The following is a 20,932-nucleotide window of genomic DNA, read 5'->3' as shown; positions in this document are numbered from 1 at the left end:
GGTCTTTCTTTCAACTGAAGCTCAGGGATGTAGTCCAGTCTCCGGTCTCCTCTAATCACATATACATCCTAGCTTTTGTTCTTATGTTAATAGTGCAAAAACCAGTAACTACATAGAGTCTATTCTGCAAAGGGTGCCATCAGTAGAAGGGTTCCATCCCCGGTAAGCCACACTGCATATCTAAAGATAGTGCCATGGATCGGTTTTGATGGTGTCTGAAGAGTAAACTGTGGTAACTATGACCAAGTCAGTGCTGTGGCATCTAGACCAGTTCTTCAGTGTCATTTGGGGAATTGTTATTGGCTACATAGTTTATAGCCTTGGTTTTGTACCATTTAGAGATTCTGACAGCTGGCAATAAGCTTTTGATATGTCTTCTGCTTGGAGTAGTTATTACCGTTGCTTGTACTTAATAATGCTGACTGATACAGCACCTAATGCTGAATTCAGATGTTTCAGGAAGATTTGACAAATGATTATGAAATACATATAATTTGTTTCCAGGTGGGTGTTCTTGCTCTGTTCTCTACAGAGGCTGGCCAACCCCTTATTGATGTCTACTTATTGGAAGAGAAACATCATAGATAGGTATTTCATGTTGTATTAGAGAAACAGATTCTACTGATTCTGATAGATAAAGATTGTCTTTAAAGAGAAAAACTATCTTGATAGAAAAAGAAATTGTGCTCTTTGCTATATTTTGTTGTGAATTTTATAAGGTTCCTGTACAATATGGCACTGTTATTCCTGAAAGATGGTAACTAGTCCAGTGCCAAACTCATAAAAGGCTCTGGGGAAAGGCTTCTTAATTTGACTATATGAAGCACAGTATATGAACATTCCCTAAGCATATTTTTACCACTTTCTGAGCAGAATGTTGCTTTGGCTGGTGATTTTAGAATAGGAGCTATTCTGTAGAAAATCACAGAGCATAACTTTTCATTCAGAAACCTACAAATCCGCTTCTTACCAGAAGATGCCTTCTGTGGTTCAGAGCTTAGGGAAAGGGGAATGTGAAAGATGCTAGGATGTTAGAAAGAAGACTCATTTATCTCTCTGAAGTTGTGCTTTTAAGCCAGGATCACACACTCCTTAGGGGGCAAGAGAGCATCCAATAACTATCAGCCTTGGGCATCCTATCTTTTTCATGGAAATACACCTAATTATCTCACTTGACCCATACTCTTACTTCTGCTGTCCCACCCAGGGAATTGTGATCTTTTGTGTTTCATGTTTTATTATCAGCTTTGGGTATACTTGGACGTTAGGATTTTCCTTGGCTTTGAATCTCTAAGCTTCTTAGAAATTGATTTGCACTAGTGTGAAGACTTTTTCCTCATCTGGATGCTTCAGATGCCCATCCCTCCTGACTCCATTTTATTCCACTACACCCTGGCACAAATTCAGGGAAAGGATGACTCAGCCTGCTCCAAAAATCAAAAAGGACATCAAGTACCATGCTCATCAATGAGAAAGCCTGCCACTGAAAGAACAAAATCTCCAATTAAAACCAGTTAAAACAACACTGGCACTTTCTATCATACCAAATCAGAAGTCTAGAGGTAGGACATGCTAGTGTTGGAGAAGCCTTTCAACATTGTTATCGAAGATCCAAACTCTTTCTGAATTTTCCCTCTGCCATCCCTGTGCTGGCAATGAATCCCAACATGACAGGGAGATTGCTGCCACAGCTAGGGGCACAACAGCTTTTCAAGCAGAAAAAAGGAAGCATGGGTGAATTGGTGGCAGGGAAGATGATGGAGTAGGAGGACCCTAAGCCCACACCATCCCAAAGATACAACTAGATAACACACACATCAGTGTAAATAACCCAGAAAACAACCTGAAGGATAGCAGAACAAACTCCACAACTAAATTTAGAGGCCACATCAAAGAGGATAGGAAGGGAAGAGACACAGTGGGGAGTTAAACAGACCATGGGACTGTCTGCTGGATGGAGGGACCCACAGGCACAGAGAAGGGAGAGAAAAAGAGGATCACACTGGAGAGCCCACACAAGGAAGATTAATCTCCATAGCATTTGGCTTTGAAAACTAGAGGGGCTGAATTTTGAATTCTGTGAGTTCTTTCAACATTCTTAAAGCTTAGAATGTTAAAAATCAGTGGACTCAATCTGGAAGAGCAGGAAGGGCATAGGAAGCTAAGTCCCCACCCTTAAAGAGACAACACAACAAATAGTCTGTGGAGATACAGCATAGAAGAAGCAGTTTGAAAATGTTTGGGGCATATAGGAAGGAGAGTTATTTACTAATCTCAGAGAATGTCCTAGAGGGAAAGAGATCCCTGGGAGACTCTTCTAGGAAAAAAAGGAGCTGGCTGGCACCATTTACCTCCCCCATCCCCCAACATAAACACATTGCCACCTGCAAAACCCAGCCTGGTGCTGACACTCACTACCTAACTTGCTACGAGTATTGCACTCACCGCCCCTGCCTCAGTGAATTTGCCCCTTCCACTCATACTTGCCTCAGTCCCAGCTCTATGAGCCCCCTCCCTCTGAAGACCTGCATAACCATTGTGAACAACATAACTTCTGACCCACACACTTTTTGAAGCTTCATTCTGGCTGCTGCGGCAGTTGTTGCTGCTGTGGCAGATCCCCTCCCATGGAGGACAGGCATGCACCTTGTTAAAATTGCATGCCTTGCCCATGCACATTTTATGGATCCAGTCAGCTGGCCCTGGTCTCAGCAATGGTGGCACATCCCCTCTCACTAGTGCACAAACTTTGCAGGCACTATATGACCCATCCCCCCCAGCACATTTGGATCTGCCCCCTCCAATATACCCTTGGCCAGAGTCCATTCAAACCAGGATCGCAAGCCTGGCAGTATGCAAGTAGTGCCAACAGGGGCCAGCACCACCAGTCTAAAGTGACTCCTGTCATGGGGAGAAGAAAAGATAACTATTATACACCAGTTAGATTGTGGCCTCAGCAGTGGGGTGGGGCAGACAGCTTTTCTGATTATAGGCCCTGCCCACCAATAAAGGGGACAACACAAGGGAAGTGACCTGCAGTTTGGTGCTACTGCATGTCTGGTAAATGACTCATCTGACTCAACTCAAGACCAAGGCAGCCCCAGATTGATCCACTAACAATTCAGGGACGAAACAGTTATCACAACAGGCACTGCAGATGACGGCAAAGATGGCTCAGCCTTTGTGCACACAACACTCATAGGAGACACCCATGAAGTGCTAAGTTTTGGTAAGAAAGAACAGGACAAAACCATAGCTAGAGACTTAAATCAAACAGAGATTAGTAATATGGCTGATAGAAAATTAAAAGTAATGATCATAAAGACATTCCTTGAACTTGAGAAAAGAGTGGAGAACATCAGTAAAGTCCTTAAAAAAGAAACAGAAAAAGAATCAATCAGAGATGAAGAACACAATAAATGAAATTAAAAATATACTAGATGGAATAAAGAGCAGACCAGAGGAAGTAGAAGAACAAATCAGCAACCTGAGGACAGAGTAATGGAAAGTAATCAAGCTGAGCAGGTGAGAGAAAAAAATTATTCAAAATGAGAATAGACTTAGGGAATTCACCAAATCCATCAAGCATAATAATATTTGCATAATAGGGATCATAGAAGAAGAGAGAGAAAAGGGAACAGAAAATTTATTTAAAGAAATAAAAGCTGAAAACTTCCCAAATCTAGGGAAGGAAGCAGATATTCAGATTGTGTCAGGAGACACAAACCTCCCCAAACAAAATCAGGAGGTCCACACCAAGATACATAGTAATTAAAATGGCAAAAAGTAGTGATAATGAGGGAATTGTAAAAGAAGAAATAGAAAAGAAGACAGTTACATAAAAGGGAAACCTCATAAGGCTATAAGCAGACTTTTTAACAGAAACTTCAAGGCCAGAAGGGAGTGGCATGATATATTCAAAGTGCTGAAAGGGAAAAAAAAAAGTGCAACCAAGAATACTGTATCCATCAAGGCTATCACTCAGAATAGAAGGAGGGATAAAGAGTTTCCCAGACAAACAAAGCTAAAGGAATTCATGACCATTAAACCAGCCCTACAAGAAATATTAGAGGACTCTCTCAGTGAAGAGCAAAGACCATAAGTAAGAATAAGAAAAGAAACTAAAAGCAGTAAAAACAAGTATATCTTTAAAAATTAGTCAAGGGACTCACAAAATAAAATGATATAAAGTATGACACCATATATCTAAAATGTGGCAAGGAGAGGAGTAAGCAACCATCAACTCAAGGTAGACTGCTATATAGAGAAGATGTTACATACAAACTTAATGTTAACCACAAATCAAAATCCAGTAATAGATATGCAAAAAAATAAAGAGAAAAAAAACCGCAACTATATCACTAAAGGAAGCCAATGTATCATGGGAGAAGAGAGCAAGGGAAGAAAGTAACAGAACTACAAACACAACACAAAACAGGTAACAAAATGGCAATAAATACATACCTGTCAATGGTTACTTTGAATGTCAATGGACTAAATTCTCCAATTAAAACACAAAGGGTGATGGAATGGATTAAAAAAAACAAGAACCATCTAAATGCTGCCTATAAAATCCTCACACCTAAAGACACATATAGATTGAAAGTGATGAGATGGAAAAACATTTATTTTGCAGACAGATATCAAAAGAAAGCCAGAGTAGCAATACTTATATCACACAAAATAGACTTTAATACAAAGACTGGGATAAGAGATAAAGGACACTATTAAATAATAAAGGGGACAATCCAACAAGAATATATAAAAACTATGAATATTTATGCACCCAATGTGAGACCACCCAAATACATAAAACAGAATAAACAACATAAAGGAACTAACCAATAGTAATACAATAACTGTAGGGGACTTTAACACCACACTTACATCAATGGACAGATCATTCAAATAGAAAATCAACAAGGAAACAGTGGCTTTGAATGACACACTGGACCAGATGGATTTCACAGATATGTTCAGAACATTCCATCCTAATGCAGAAGAATACACTTTCTTTTCAAGTGTACATGAAACAGTCTCCAGAATATACCACATATTACACCACAAAACAAGTCTCAACAAATTCAAAAAGACTGCAAACATACCATAATTTTTTTTTCTGACAACAGTGCTGTGAAACTAGAAATCAACCACAAGAAAAAATATGGAAAAGGCACAAATACATGGAGATTAAATAACATGCTACTAAACAATGAATTGGTCATTCAAAAAATCAAAGAACAAGTTAAAAAATACATGGAAACAAATGCAAATGAAAACACAACAGTCCAAGAACTTCAGGATATGGCAACAATAATTCTAAGAGACAAGTTTATAGTAACACAGTCCTACCTCAAGAAGCAAGAAAAATCTCAAATAAACAACCTAACCTTACCTAAAGCAGATAGGAAAAGAGGACAAACAAAACCCCAAAACAGTAGAAATAAATGATATAGGAACTAAAAACATAGCTACAACAACAACAACTACAACAACAAACCAGTACAACACATCAATGAAACCAGGAACTGGTTCTTTAAAAAGATCAACAATATTGATAAACCTGTAGCCAGACTCATAAAAGAGATAGAGGGCTCAAATAAACAAAATTAGAAATGAAACAGGAGAAATAACAACCAACACCACAGAAATGCAAACAATTGTTAAAGAATATTATGAAAGATTATTTGCCAAAAATTTGAACAACCTAGAAGAAATGGAAAATACCTAGAAACATATATCCTACCAAAACTGAAGCAGGAAGAAATAGAAAATTTGAACAGACTGAATATCAGCAATGTAATTGAATCAGAAATCAACAAACTCACAACAAACAAAAGTCTAGCACAAGATGGCTTCATAGGTGAATTCAACCAAATATTTAAAGAAGAGTTAATAACTATTCTTCTCAAACTTTTTTGAAAAATAGAAGAGGAAACAAAACTTCCAAAGTTATTTTATGAGACCAGCACTAACTTGATACCAAGACCAGATAAAGACACCACATACAAAGAGAACTACAGGGGCACCTGGGTGGCCCAGTACGTTAAGCTCCCAACTCTTGATCTCAGTTCAGGTCCTGATCTCACAGTTTGTGAGAATGAGCCCCGAATCAGGCTCTGCACTGACAGCAGGGACCCTGCTTGGGATTCTCCCTCTCCCTCTCTCTGCCCTTTCCCTGCTCACACATGCTCTCTCTCTCACTCAAAATAAATATATAAACTTAAAAATATAAAAAATAAAAAAAGAGAACTACAGGACCACATCTCTGATAAACATAGATGCAAAAATTCCCAACAAAGTATTAGCAAACCAAAGCCAACAATACATTAAAAAAAATCATTCACAGTGATCAAGTGGGATTTATTCTTGAGAAGCAAGAGTAATTCAATATTTGCAAAGCAATCAACATGAGACATCACATCAATAAGAGAAAGGATAAAAGCCATATCATCATTTCAAAAGATACAGAAAAAGCATTTGACAGAGTATAAATCTATTCATGATAAAAATCCTCAATAAAGTATGTTTAGAAGAAACAGCTGTGTGTAATGCCTTCATGAAAAACTCACAACTAACATCAGACACCATGAGAAAAATGACAGCTTTTCCTGCAAAGTCAGGAACAAGGCATGGATGTCCACTCTCACCACTTTTATTCAACATAGCACTGGAAATCTTAGCCATGGCAATCAGACAAGACAAAGGAACAAAAGTCATCCAAATTGGTAAACAAGTAAAACTTTTACTATTTGTAGATGACATAATACTATATGTAGAAAACCCTCAAGACTCCGCCAAAAAACTACTAGAACTGATAAATGAATTCAGTAAGGTCACAGGATACAGAATCAATGTACAGAAATCTGTTGTATTTCTATACACTAAAAATGAAGCAACAAAAAGTGAAATGAAGAAAACAATCCCATTTAGGGGCACCTGGGTGGCTCAGTTGGTTACGCATCCAAGTTTAGCTCAGGTCATGAGCTCACATTCCATGAGTTTGAGCCCCATGTTGGGCTCTGTGCTGACAGCTCAGAGCCTGGAGCCCGCTTCAGATTCTGTGTCTCCCTCTTTCTGCCCCTCCCCTGTTTGCACTCTGTCTCTCTTTCTCTCAAAAATAATAAACAAAGATTTTTTTAATTAAAAAAAGAAAACAATCCCATTTACAAAAATCTCATTGCACCAAAAAGAATAAAACACATAGAAATAAACTTAATCAAGGAGGTGAACTTGTACTTTGAAAACTATAAAACACTGATGAAAGAAATTGAAGACAACACAAAGATAATGGAAAGATTTACCATGCTAATGGATTAGAAGAACAAATATTGGTAAAATGTCTATACTATCCAAAGCAATCTACATATTTAATGCAATCCCTATCAAAATACCAACAACATTTTCACAGAACGGGAATAAACAATCCTAAAATTTGTATGGAGCCAATAAAGACCCAGAATAAAGAACATAATCTTGAAAAACAAAAACAAAACTGGAGGTATCACAATTCCAGACTTCAAGTTATATTACAAATCTGTAGTAATCAAAACCATATAGTACTGACACAAAAAGAGACACATATATCAGTGGAACAGAGTAGAAAGCCCAGAAATAAACCCACAATATATGGCCAACTAATCTTCAACAAAGGAGAAAAGAAAATGCAATGAGAAAAAGACAGTCTCTTCAACAAATGGGTTGGGAAAACTGGACAACTACACGCAAAAGAGTGAAATACCACTTTTTTACACTATACACAAAAATAAACTGAAAATGGATTGAGGACCTAAATGTGAGACCCAAAACCATAAAAATCCTAGAAGAGAGCACACGCAGGCATTTCTCTGACATTGGCCATAACAACATCTTTCTAGATAATGTTTCCTGAGGCAAGGGAAACAAAAGGAAAAAAATAAACTATTGGGACTACATCAAAATAAAAAGCTTCTGCACAGCAAAGTAAAACCAACACAACTAAAAGGAAACCTAAGAAATGGGAGAAGATATTTGCAAATGACATATCAGATAAAGGGTTAGTATCCAAAATATATAAAGAACTTATAAAACACAATACCCAAAACCCCAAATAATCCCATTTAAAAAGTAGGGAAATGAACAAACATTTCTCCAAAGAAGACATACAGATGGCCAAAAGACACATGAAACATCACTCAACATCACTCGTCGTCAGGGAAGTGCAAATCAAAACCACTATGATATACCACCTCACACCTGTCAGAATAGCTAAAATCAAAAACCTATGAAATGAAGTGTTGGTGAGGACGTGGAGAAAAAAAGAACCCTCGTTCACTGTTTGGGAATGTAAACTGGTAAAGTCACTTGGAAAACAGTGTGGAGTTTCCTCAAAAAGTTAAAAATAGAACTACCCTAAGATCCAGTAACTGCACTACTGGGCATTTACCCAAAGAATACAAAAACACAAATTCGAAGGGATATGTCTACCCCTATGTTTATTGGAGCTTTATTTGCTATAGCCAAATTATGGAAACAGCCCAAGTATCCATCGATAGATGAATGGATAAAGAAGAGGTGATATATGTGGTACATGGGTACACACACACACACACACACACACAGTGGAATATTATTCAACCACAAAAAGGAATAAAATCTTGCCATGTTTGCAATTGCATGGATTGACTTACAGTATATAATTCTAAGTGAAATAAGCAGTCAAAGAAAGATAAACACCACATGATTTCACTCTTCTGTGGAATTTAAGACACAAAACAAATGAACAACGGAAAAAAAGAGAGACAAACCAAAAAATAAACTCTTAGCTATAGCAAACAGGTTACCAGGGGGCAGGTGGCTAGGGGAAATGGTTGAAATAGGTGAAGGAGATTAAGAGTACACTTAGCTTGATGAGCACTAAGTAACATACAGAATTGTTGAAATACTGTATTGTACTAATATATCAATGCTAGTTAACTACATTGTTAATTAAAATTAATTTAAAAAAACATATTTCGACACGGACATAAAAAAGAAGAAAGAAGCATGGACAAAACAGGTTTCCGCTTACATGCTTTTCCCAGGAAGGCAAATTATTTCTAGGATATCCCCCACTGGGATTGCCTTACATCTCATTGGCCTCCAACTCCCAGACAAAAAAAATATCACGATACTGGGCACCCTACAGACCCATTTGGAATCCCTTTAGCAGGAAAGGAAGAGACACATTTGGATGTGCAACCACCCTAGCCCTGAGCAGGAGTAGAGAAAAACATGGTGGTGTATGCGCTATCCTTGTTCTTTCCACCCTTTTCTCAAAAAGTAACCAGGAAAAAAAGTCAGAAGTTTGGAAACAGAATTCAAGTTTTATTCAAAAGGGTTAGTTAGTATTCGTTCCTTTGCAAAATGCAGTATGCAGTCTAAAATTGCAATCTGCTGCTTACAGGAGGAGCCCTTTGGTTACTCTCCCCTGAGAAATCATCTTCAGGTACTATAAGCAACATCTCTGCTCTTGTTTCCTCTCATCATTCTTGGGCTGCAATGTAAGGCAGGGGTGACAAAGCAGCTGAGACATCCACAGGAAGGAGATGAATCACACCAGCGCTTTTTCTGCAGGATGTTGGAGCACAGCGCAGCCCATTATGGGGTGAATGCTGCATGTGGAGAGAAATGAGCCAAAGGCGGATGTAAACCTTGTTTCGTATGGGCTGCACAACCCTGAGGAACCCACGGTGATAAATGTTAAAGAAGAAAGAGGGACTCAGCTGAAAACTATTCTGACTGCACCACAAAAAAAAAAAATGCTGCTGACTTGCTGGGATCTCTGCTAAAATAGAAGGCTTTAGGATAGACATCTAAAACAGAATTTATCGCAGCACAGACAGTCCTCAGTCAATATCCGTGCCCACATAACACACTTTGCCATTGTCTATGTGAATAGAATAGGTCGGGCTGAAATCATCACCACACAATAGAAACTTCTCTGTGAAGCTTTACTTTTCTTGGTATCATCTACTCCAGAAAACAATCCTCAACCTGAATCACCAGCCTTATTTCATCTCAAATAACTACGTTTTATAAATCTTTATTTAAAAAAAACAGCTCAGCATTGTGACAGCAATTGCTTAAGATGGAAAATAGTAATAGTATAACAATGTACAGGAAAAGCTTTCATTATTGTTTTATTCATCAGACTGCAGAAAATGGATACTAATCATATTGACAATTTGTCTTCGTAATGTTAATTTCCTATGTGCTAAACACCTTGCTTTTATATATTATCTCTGTAAAAATCCTTACAAATAACAAAATAAAGTTCAAAGAGATTTTCCCAGGATTAGGCAACTAATAATAGATGGAGCTGGACTTCAAACCCAACTTTGTCTGATGCTAAAGCTTTTTTAATTGCTATCTTCTAATATACTGTTTCATATGTGCTAGTAATTCCCCTAAAACCAATGATACTTCAGGCCATCAAAAATGCCAAACATGAGGAAGACAGAAAGAGGACAGAGCCACAAAAAAGAGGACGCAAATCTTGTCCTGTGAGGAGCACGGAAAGGGGCAGGAGTAAAAGACTGTTAAAAAGTCCCTATAACATGAGGACTGACTGTTGAGAAATGCTTCTTTAAATAGTGGGGGAAAGTACATAAGAAATTAAAACAACATGTGATCTTAATAGTGGCGATATTCATCAAGCAATTCATATCATTACCTTGAAGTTCTAGATTTTCGTCAGTCCAATAACTAATAGGAATATCTCAACAATATTTCCAGATGTGTCTATGAGGGTGTTTTCAGATGAAGGCAGCACTTGAATAAGTGGACTCAGTCAAGTAGATCAGGCTCTTCAGTGAGGATGGGCATCATTCAATCTATTGAAGGACTGGATAGAACAAAAAGTGAAGGAAGAAGGAATTGACCCCTTTTTGTTTCCTGCTGCCTGCTTGAGTTTGGGATATCTCATTTCATCTTTGCTGGCCCTCAGACTGGGATTTAAACCATTGGCCCCTAGTTCTTAGGCCTTCAGACTAGGACTGAATTATACCACCAACTCTTCTGAGTCTATAGCTTACAGATCACAGATCTAGGAAATTCTCAGCTTCCATAATCACATGAGCCAATTCCTCGTAGTATACCCTTCTCTCTCTCCCCACTCCTTTCTCTCTCTTTCTTCTCTCTCTCTCTCTCTCTCTCTCTCTCTCTCTCTCTCTCCATATTTATACATGAAAAACACAGGTTGCAAAGTATGTCCTATTCTATGATACACAAACACACATCACATATCAGGAGTTGTCACATATCAGATACCACTGACAAAAACTGAGGTGAATAATGATTAGGGAAAAAAGGAACTTTTTGGTTCCTATAACCTATAAGTTAGACTTCAGGGTACTAGGGTTGGAGGTGATAAGGTTTGTTGGCCAGAAAAAGGTGAATGGATTGAGGTACCGAAGAAGGGTAGGAAGGTCTGCTCAACAAGCTAGAAAAATAATAACTACTTCCAATTGAATAGATGAAATAGATATTTGGTTAGAGAGATAAGTAGATGGACTAACACAGATGGAAAAAATAATAGATATGTAACTGAATATTAGCAGCTATTTTATCTGGATGGTGATAGTATCAGTGAGAGTCTTCCTACTTGGAAGTTCTCTATGTATGGAGGATACTTTGCCTGTCAACCCCCATTCTACTCTTCTTTGATTCGTAGGGTCTGGAAAGCTATCATCTAGATCCCCCAATATTCTTGCAGCTAGCATTCTGGATGCAGATTATATGCCACCAGTACTTGAGAGAGATTTGGAAGGCAGAATGCAGAGGTGACTGTTTCCCTACCTCTCTTGGCTGTTGTTGCTGGTGATATAGAAATGTGAGACTTTCCTGCAGCTGCACTCATGCCCTTGCTCCACTACTGTGGGCATGAAAACACCAAGTGACTTCCTAGTCTAACTTCCTAACATCTGGATCACAGCTTCAGCTGCTCTTTCTCCAGGGTGTGAGGCAGTTGTGACAGCATGTAGCAGTGTGGCTGCTTCAGAGATAGGAGCTTCCCTTGTGGATCAGCTCTGAATTATTCCAGAAACCAGTCCAGAAAGTCTGGCCCAGAAACTGTTCTTTCAGCCCTTCCAACAACTGTGAAAGTACTTAATATCTTGTATTAAATTCCTTTCCGCTGAATATACTTAATTTCTGTTTGCTGCACACAACCCTACCGAGTCACCTATATTTCACTTGATTGTGACTGTAAGCATAGCTACCTTGTATAACAAAACTATTTCTTTTACATCTCATTCCATTCCTTTCCAACACAAATTTCTCACGTAAGTTGGCCTTTTTACCACTCCTAGAAATGCCCTTTGTTCGTTCTTCTGTGTATGCATTTGTACTGTCTGTGTCTCCCTTTTGCCTGCTCAAGCCTGAGAGAAACCAGGACACATAGTGCAGCGGCGAAGAGTTCTCACATTCCTGCCACAGCCCCCCACGCCCGGCAAAGCAACAGCAATCTGTGTAGAGAAACTGCAGTGGGCTATCTGACAGGACAAAAACATGGTGAGATGGTGTGCTAGGAAATCCCCGAGCCCATAAAAATGTTAGGTGGATGGGGCTCCTGGATGGCTCGTTCAGTTCAGTGTCTGACTCCTGATTTTGGCTCAGGTCATGATCTCCCAGTTCGTGGGATCAAGCCCCACATTGGGCTCTGCGCTTACAGCACAGAGCCTTCTTGGGATTCTCTCCCTCTCTCTCTGCCCCTCACCCACTCATTCTCTCTCTCTCTCTCTCTCTCTCTCTCTCTCTCTCTGAATAAATAAATAAACTTTAAAAAAAGATTTTCAAAAAGTTTAGGTGGAAAGAGACTTTTCAGAAGTCTAGAACTTCTTCTTGAGCTGGCAGACACAAGAGCAAGGATGATTCAGAAGTGTATGTTTGTATAGTCTGATCTCTATGTATGATTTCATTATTATTCTTCTCCCAACACAACTCTGAATTTGAACAGTGCACACTGGAAATGAAAATCTTCTATGTCTCTTTGGCTATGATTCATTTCCTCCTCTTTGTTCTTATAGAAGAAAGCTAACATTAGATTGTATTATTTTGCATCCTTCTTAGTTTTTTTTTTTTAAGGTAAATGCATGTGGGAAAAATACAATCCACCTTACAAAGTATATCAAACATGTAAAAACAAAGGAGCGTCTGAATGGCTCAGTTGGTTAAGCTTCTGACTCTTGATTTCAGCTCAGGTCATGATCTCATGGTTTATGGGATTGAGCCCTACATCAGGTTCCATGCTGATAGCCTGGAGCCTACTTGTGATTCTATCTATCACCCTCTCTCTCTGCCACTCCCCTGCTTATTCTCTCTCTCTCTCTCTCTCTCTCTCAAAATAAATAAAAGGTACTTTAAAAAAAACATATAAAAAGGGAGTTTCTGACCTCTTATCTTTTTGGCCATCCCAGTATGCAATCCCTCTGCCCAGGGATAACCACTGTTGCCAATTGGGACAAAACCTTTGTGACCTCTTTTGATGCATTTACATACATTACTTTTTTTTTTTTAATATGCCCACACTGTACATACTCTCTGCTACTTGATATTTTCTCCTCACAATATATCATGGACATATTTCCATATCAGTACTTATTACACTACCTCATTCTTTTAAAAGGCCTCATGTGGCCCACTTTATGTAGTTTATTTAACCTTTATCCTATTAATCAACTTTGAGATTGCTTCCTCATTTTGATTAAACAATGAGGTAATGTGTGTCTTAGTACAGCTGGAGTTCACTTGACTGAAAAAACTATGTAAATGCAGGTTTCATGTGCCATCTACCAAAAAAAATGTTAAGAACTACTTAATTTATGTATTATGAGGCTTGAGGATGAATTAATATTTTTGTTTGTAGTTTGATCTAAAATCTGGGTAGGCAGCAAAGTGATGATTTAGTATATTAAGTGTAAAGATCTTGAACCTTTTTCCTTCAGTAGACTAAAAATAGATTCATGGTACAAAGAGCTCATTAACTACTTATGTTCACAGATGAAATTAAGAAGATTAATGTACTTAAAGTACAGAATGTGTCCCACCCCCTGAAAGCAAATATTATCAGTGATTCAGTAAAAAGATCAAAAATGTAATTTGAAATAGATGATTTCAGTTATCAGAGAAAGTAGTACATCTGAAACAAGTTCTAGGTATATCCTGTTTCCAGTGTATCCCAAGAAGGGGTTGGAAATAAGAGTTTAAGCTGAAATTAATGGTACAGATCATGCTAGGCAATCACCATTCTTTAAAGTCCTAAACATAATGAAACTTAATCCCCAAAACTCTAAGGAGAACTCTAATCCCCACCTCATTCATCATTGGCCTCAGAATGCAACCAGCATGGGAAAGAAAGACAGATCTTTTTTTTTTTTTTATAACAAATCATACTTCCATAGAATCCCAAAGCTCAAAGAGACTTCAAAAGCCATCTAACTGCCCTGTTGGTCTTGTAATTCCCTTTTCTTCTCCCCACCAAGAAACTACGAACTTAGGATGCAGGCAGTTCCTTACCTACTACAGAAATTTACTCTATTTTCAGATACTGTGTTTTTAAAATCTTGGATTTAATTTCTCCTGTAAGCTGTTGGTTTTAGATCAGCTCTTTGGAGCCCCTCCTCCACATGACAGCCTTGTAGATATCTGATGACAGCTATCACCTGCATCCTGACATTCTCTTAAGGGTAAACATCTCACCAATGGAAAATACTCTGGACTTTTCAGAAGCCTCTGATTTTTATCGTTGATCATTCACTCTATCAATCTACTAAAATTGATAGAGAGCTTCCCACATGTCAAGCGTGACACTCTTACTCTGGAAATACAATAGTGAGAAAAGCAAACACTCCTCTGTCTTCATGAGGCTTATGTGAGTTAGGGCAAAAAAAGACATTGATTGATATGTCCGCCATAAATCATGTCCAGTTACAGAGGGGAGTGCCATTAAGGAGAGGCACTCAGTGCTGTGTGAGCACATAGTATAGAGCCTTGATCTAAACTTCGGTGATAGATCGGGCTTCCTGGAAAAGGTGATGTTTGAGTTCGATCGAAGAACACGTATGAGACACAAAGGTGGAGACATGGGAGAACAGCTTTCCTGACTGAAAGAAGACTTGTACCAGACTTCTAGGAGGAGGGAGCAGAGAGTCTGAGGAAGGTGGTGTAGCGAGTGTGTAGAAAATGATTAGAAAGAATGGTATGAGTACATCTGGAGAAGTGCTTTTTGGGTGTGGTTACGGTTTGTTTGGGTATTTAGAAGCCATGGGAGGTTATTGAAGGGTTTTAAGAACAGGAATGAAATAACCAAATTTGCACTTATAAAATATGGCTCTGATCCTGTGAGAGAAAACACATGGAGGGAAAGCAAGAAGGAAGGAAAGTCAACTATTGGCAGGCTACCGTGATGGTCCAGTAGCGAAGACTAGATGATGAAGGAGATGGGGTGGCTGGTGAGAAAGAAATAGATGCTTTAGGAGATATTTAACTGGGAAGTGTTTGGAATGCCAAATCAACCAGCAACAATTTTTAGAAAATAATTTTTGCTAATACAATTTTGCTTGGTTTTATAAAACAAAGTTACAAAGCAGTTTAATTTTAATTTCCTATTATTTTGCAAGATGAAAGGCTTGAATACTGAATGTACAAAGATACTAAAACTAAACAGTAGTTTTTGAAAGTCCACAAAGCACAATAAATAAATAAATAAATAAATAAATAAATAAATAAATATTTTTAAGTCCACAAAGTACAGCAAAAGAAGCGTTTCAACACATTTCTTTTTTCTTTTTTTCAAAAGTTTTTTGATGTTTAGTTTTGAGAGAGAGAGCACAGGGAGAGTGGGGGAGGGGCGAAGAGAGAGGGAGAGAGGGAGACACAGAATCTGAAGCGGGCTCCAGGCTCTGAGCTATCAGCACAGAGCCCAACAAGGGGCTCGAATTCAGGAACCAGGAGATCATGACCTGAGCTGAAGTCAGACGCCCAACCGACTGAGCCACCAAAGCGCCCCTACACATTTCTTTTTTCTTACTTGGATACATCAGAAACTGTATCTGTGGGTTTCTAGGTATGTTAATTTACTATCTCATCTTCTTGAGAGAATCTTAGAGAAAGAATAAAAGGAAAGGAGCAAGGAATTTGAGGTGAGTAGTGCTTATATATTTTTTAGAAGTATAATCATGAAACATATGAGGATAGAGGGACAGCAAAATAAAACATTTTAAATATAATCTTTCTTTGTAAAGGCTGTGAGTGATAAAAAGTAGAGTCAGAAAGCATTTCTTTCTTTCATGTGCTGGTCAGGTTCTTTTATTGTACAAGCAATACACTGGAAGTTTAAAATTAAAGCTCCTGAAGTTACTGAAGAATCCCAAACAATGGTGTCAACAATACCCTTATTATAAATTCTGAGGTTCGGTAAAATTGAAGTTGCCTATTTGAAATGCAGACGTTGTTTTTTAAAGATTGGTCATCTAGCACCATCTTCTGGCTATGTGATAATTTTCTGTTTTCTTTCTCACTTCAAATCGTTACTGTGTAAATATTATGATGGAGGCGCCACCTGCTGGATTTTTTGGTCTAAAAACAAACACCCTGAAGAGCTGCTGAGACATTAGATGATTATCTGCAAGGGCAAGAATTCTACTCGCCCTAGAAAAAAAAAATGATATTTGCAAAATAGCTAGACCTCCTGATTCTAAGAATTATCCTAAAGTACCCACACATAATATTCTAATAATCCAAAGAGTTATTATGTATTTTACTTATTCTTACGGAGAAAGAAGCTATTCCTTTGGCAACCCATTCTCAGCTCTTTTGCTATCCACATGAAACCTTTAGACACATGAGAAATTACCCACCCATTAGTTAAAGAGGAAAATAAAATAATACTGGAGCATACTTGAATACATTATTCCTTAAATTTTACAACTCTAAGAAATAGTATTATCCCTACTAGCCCCACTGGAAAACTGAAATGTAGTTTAGCTGCATAAAATACCTTATATCAAAATGGAACACAGAGAATTTTGAACCAAAGTATTTTTAGAAGAAGCCTCTTCTTCTTCTACCCTGTTTTCATTGCTACTTAATAAGATTTAGGTAAATGTAGACTCTCTATAAATAGGACTATTCAAAGCCTATTAAAGGATTTTCTTAATGTTTATTTATTTTTGAGAGAGAGAGAGAGAGAGAGACCGAGTGCAAGCGAGGGAGGGGCAGAGAGAGAGGGAGACACAGAATCCAAAGCAGGCTCCAAGTTGTCAGCACAGAGCCCGACACGGGGCTCAAACTCACGAACTGTGAGATCATGACCTGAGCTGAAATCGGACGCTCAACCAACTGAGCCACCCAGGCGCCCCTAAAGCCTATTAAAGGATTTTCTAATCTCAATGGATATGTTTCCTTGTCAGAACTTTCTAGCTTTCGGTCAACATCATTTTATACCCTTTATTAACTTTTTTACAGGTTGAATTCCACACTTTGTATTTGTCATCCTGGGCTTCTTTCTGCTTGGATATCTTTAAAAACAACGATGAATTTACATCTTCCATATTGGTATCTGGACAAAAAAGACCAAAGAAGGAAAAAATAATTTGTCACTTTTTCTAAAGTGTTGATTAGATTCAACTTAAAATAAGAATGCTAAAATTTCTGAGTTAAAAAAAAAAAGAGATGCTCCGTTAATTTGCAACACTAGTCATATTTAATGTGATTCCACTTGAGTTTTTTAATTATGCATTTTATATGTCCGCTTAACTGGTAATATGTGCCAATCAGAGTCCTCCCCAAAAACTGTGAGTGAGGACTTTCTCCCAGGTTGTGGGTCAAACTGTAAAGGATGATAGTTTAGCAGGATAGAGGAGGTGCTAGAGGTCCCCATTAGCTACAGAAAAATCTATTTTCAGCAAGACAAAGGCCAACCTGAAGAGTGAAGCATAGCTCACAGAAATGAGTAATTATTATTTGACCGAATGAAATTTCCTCCTGTATTTCCTACTCATGCAAACCGAAAAAGAATCCTTTTCAGTTTGTCACTTCCTCAATGTTTCTGTTCTCGCCACTGAAAGAATACTACCTAATACAAAACTCCAGAAATATTTATTGACTTAAGAAATGTTGAATGGGATGACCTTCATTAGTTTTCCTAAGTTCTCCGAGCTTCCTCTTTTTAAATTCCATTATAAAATCCGTGGATTCATACTTTACTTTCCTCCCAAGGTTTACGGAGTTCAGATGAAATGAACACCACATGAAATGAAAGATTTCTCATTATAAAATTTGGAAACTTATTATAAATGTGGTATATAAGTGTAAACCTATCATACTGTTGAAGAAATCAATCCATGCGCCCAGCAGAGCGCTTTTTAAATATGGTATATGTTCAATAAAGTTTAATCTGTACGCTGTCAGGTCTAACACATGAAGATAGGAATGGGGAGCTTTCCAAAGGACTTATTATTTAATACAGCACTGTCACTCAATGTTATGACAAAGAAAGTTGATTAAGTTAGTGTATCAGTATAATGATCACTGACATCTGTATTTGACATACAGTAGGCACTTGAAAGAAAATGCTTCCTAAGAAACAACATTGCATTTACATTTTTTTTCTCTTTTGTAGCAAAGTAAAGTCATTGTGTCTGGCACTGCAAAGTGAGGATCATTTCCCACACTGATTTTTCAGTTCCTGCTAACTGGACAACATCTTCTATGAAATATTGATTCAACCTTTAATGTTCTTGTGATTGTATAAAAAGAATTACCAAAGCAATTCATATTTATTTCTATGTTGTTAAGTACCCAAGGCAGTCTTGGTAGACTAATTAAAGATCAAAGATAAGATAGAATCAGATATCTTAAAAGAATTACTTCTTCAAGTAAAGATGAGCATAACTTAAATAAGGTTATATATTTCTCGCTTAACAAATAGGTCTGTGTTCTATGTGAATCTCCAATTCTGTACTATGTATTTTCATGTGTTCTCAAAATAGCAGCTTAGTGCAGAAAATTGCATGATAGCCAAATCTAGAGAATATATGAAGAAGAGATTTGTGATCCCTGTGAACCTGAATATATCTTACAGAGGACAACAGTTTTAGCATATTTACCTCTCTCATCCAACTTTCTCCATCAAATGAAATTTTAAGACTTTTATATACTGTTAGAGGAGCTCTCTCCATCACTACAGCTTAACCCTTAAATCTTTTCTCTGAAAATAGTTTGTGGTTTTTTATTCAACAAGTATAAACTAAATAATCCAAAGTCGCAAAAAAAAACAAATTGAATAAGAAAAGTTTTCAAATGAGTCTTTTATTTTTTGTCCCCGTAAATTCAAATAGAACAGTGTGAACATAGAGGAAAATGGAGAGTAAAGGGAAGCTAGGACTTACTATAACTGACCATGAGTCTTGAACATTACTGACTGTAATATCAAGTTACTTTTAATAGACAATTCCTAGAAATGCATTCTGTCTAATAAAGATACATCCAGTATAGCCATTTAAGGCATGCCCTACCCAGATTTAAAGCTAAATAGGGGTGCCTGGGTAGCTCAGTCGGTTAAGCGTCCAACTTCAGCTCAGGTGTCAGGTTCTCCCAGTTTGTGGGTTTGAGCTCCTTGTCAGGCTCTGTGCTGACAGCTCAGAGCCTAGAGTCTGCTTCAGATTCTGTGTCTCCCTCTCTCTCTGTCCCTACCTCTCTCGTGCTCTGTCTCTTAAAAATGAATAAACATTAAAAATATATAAAGTTAAATACTCAACAATTATGAAGTGTGACTATAAATCATTCATTTCATCTTTGCTTTGATGATTACCTAAAAATTAATGTAAGATTCTTAAATTTGGGGTTGTTTTTCCCAACAGAGAATTAATTGCCAATGCAGATGAGTAACTTATTAATATGTCATCTTTAGATTCATAACATTTCCAAGAAGAATCATGAAGCTATCAGCACTTTTGGAAGATTTCTCCAGATAGAAATTAGGCCACAAGGGGTTTTTCTTCCCCTTTCTTAAGTTCACCCCTTGTGGGGAAAAGATCATTTAAATTTGGCTGTGAAAGCTGATCATCATTAGCAGAACAAGTCTTTTTTGTGTTGTTGATACTCCGTTCAGAAAACACTGAAGATCCAGCCTACCCTTCAGTGTAAAGATCTGCCTTTCAGGGTAATGGAGGCAAGGACTAAGGATCATATAACCTAGACTTCCCCAAACCAGAGCACAGATGACAAACCAAGAGGGGGCTCCTACATTTTTCTCCAGGCTGACTGTATGTCACGAAAGGTAAGTCTGCTCATACACTTGAGGGATGCGAAAACGTTACGCTCTGTTAAATTAATTAAACAAGGAAGCCATGAGCCTGATGTGGCTCTCATGCCATGGCGGCCTATATAAGCAAACCAAAATCTAAACCGTAAATGCCTCAAGGTTACAAAGTCAAGACTCTAAGGACAACCAATCACAAACCGCCAACTAAGCTCTAAGCTATAACCAAACAAATGATTTCCTTTCTTTGCTTCTGCATTTTCTCTAGAAAAGTCTTTCCTCTTTCTCCTGTGAGCTGGCAACCCTACTAACCACTTCCTAACCACTGTCCCACTTGAATTGATTCTTGCTCGAATGAAGTTTAAACAATTTTAATATGCCTCAGTTTCTTTTAACAACAGCATTATTTGGAGAGAGAGAGAGACAGACAGAGAGAGAGAGAGAGGGGGGGAGAGAGAGAATGTGTGTGTGTGTGTGTGTGTGTGTGTGTGTGATGATCAATAGTTAAGACTGGGTTCTTTCTGATAAGAAATTGTGTTTACAGTCTTTTTCAAACATTTTGAATTATAATACAGGATTGATAAAAAATTAAACTATTTCAATTAAGAGAAAGAGACATTTTAGAAGGGCAAATAAACCCAAGTTGTTTTG

The sequence above is a fragment of the Prionailurus bengalensis genome, chromosome D1, assembly GCF_016509475.1.
Source record: "Prionailurus bengalensis isolate Pbe53 chromosome D1, Fcat_Pben_1.1_paternal_pri, whole genome shotgun sequence".
NCBI classification, from domain to species: domain Eukaryota; kingdom Metazoa; phylum Chordata; class Mammalia; order Carnivora; family Felidae; genus Prionailurus; species Prionailurus bengalensis.
Note: the sequence above shows the minus strand (reverse complement) of the source record.